Source organism: Colobus angolensis, unplaced genomic scaffold, assembly GCF_000951035.1.
Source record: "Colobus angolensis palliatus isolate OR3802 unplaced genomic scaffold, Cang.pa_1.0 Scaffold157, whole genome shotgun sequence".
Taxonomy (NCBI): Eukaryota; Metazoa; Chordata; class Mammalia; order Primates; family Cercopithecidae; genus Colobus; species Colobus angolensis.
Genome location: NW_012114677.1, coordinates 1,016,679 through 1,018,016, shown reverse-complemented (window position 1 = coordinate 1,018,016; position 1,338 = coordinate 1,016,679). Strand labels below are relative to the sequence as shown.

Here is a 1,338-nt window from a genome sequence, read left to right as displayed (position 1 = left end):
CGGGGGAGGATGAGTACCTGGGGGCCCAAGGAGGGGAGTGAGGACCTGGGGGTCGCAGTGAGAACCCGGGGCCCGGCGTGGAGGAGGTTGAGGATCCCAGGGGAGGTGGAAACTTAGGTAGGGGTGAGGACGAAAGGTAGGGAGGTGAGGACCCTAGGGGGGGATTCCCAGGGCGCGAGGAGGTGCGGGCGGGGGGGGAGCTGAGAACCCAGGGTGGGGATGAGAACCGAGGTGGGAGATGCGGATCGAGGCGGGGGATGAAGACCCAGGGAGAGGTGAGGACTGGAGAGAGGGATCGGGAGGAGCGAGGAGGGGGCGTGAGGGCTGAGGACCCTGGGGAGGCTGACAGTCTGAAGGGGGATGGGAAGGTGGGGGAGGGACCGAGGAGGGTCCGGAGCAGGGGCAGGAGAAGGGTGTGAGGGTCGGAGGTGGGAAGGTTGGGAATCTGGAGGCCGCGGAGCGCCCCGCCTGCCTCACCTCGTCCACCGTGCGGCGCGGGAGGTGCAGCGTCCCGAGTAGCAACTTGAGCTTCACCGCCGAAGAGAGGCCATGGAAGCAGAGACGGATGTTGTCGATGACCGCGGCCGTCAGCAGGGACGCGATGCTGGGCGGCGCCCACAGCTCGTCCGTGGCCCCCAGCTTGTTGTGCAGCCACAGGCCCGTGTCGCTCTCCCGCATGGACGCCATCTTGGGGGAAAGCGCGCGCCGCAGCCCCGGCATCTTATGAAGACACCTACGCGCCCCCGGCTAGGACCCCAACATGGCGGCGCCCGTCGGGCTGCGGGCTGCAGAGGCTGCGTAGGCGGCAGGGCCCCACGAGCGGGGATTCCAACAAGAGCGCTTCTGGGTGGCGGCCGCGTCTCCGGGAAGCTCTGTGGCAACGTCGAGAGCCGGAACGACGGGGTGACGCCGAGCAAGAACTATCGGCTTCCGTAACGCATCATGGCGGCGCCCGCTGCCGACTCTCGGGGAGACCGCAAAAGATGACGTCACGAACGGGCGCGCGTATTCGCGGCTTGGGAGCCCGGGATGCGGCCTGGCGTTCGCAGTGCAGGTGTCAAGCGCTGCAGACTCGCGGCTCGCGCGTTGGGGCGGAAGTTCTCGGTGGCGACTGCCCCCCCCCGTCCGCTCTTCGCTTTCTCCCCGCTTGGGTCTCGGCGCGGACCTGGTCGCCCGTCCCCGCGGGCCCAGCACCTGCAGAGAGAGGAGCCGCGGCCCTGCGGAGCGAGCCTGCAGGATCCCAGTCTCCGCGCTGAGCTTCCGTCCCCCGCTGAACCCGCTCTGCCCGTGGCGCGCCGCCAACGGAGCTGCGCTGAGCATGCGGATCGGAGGGCGCTC

At 69.4% G+C, this 1,338-nt stretch overlaps 1 protein-coding gene across 1 annotated transcript in view; it reads right to left on the bottom strand.

The window, feature by feature from the left end:
• Positions 1-696, bottom strand: part of NELFA (negative elongation factor complex member A) — a 27,050-nt gene extending 26,354 nt beyond the window's left edge. The window contains exon 1 of the mRNA XM_011936761.1: positions 478-696. The gene's annotated coding sequence lies outside the window, so the exon portion shown is untranslated. The remainder of the gene's footprint in view (positions 1-477) is intronic.
• Positions 697-1,338: the final 642 nt, after the last annotated feature.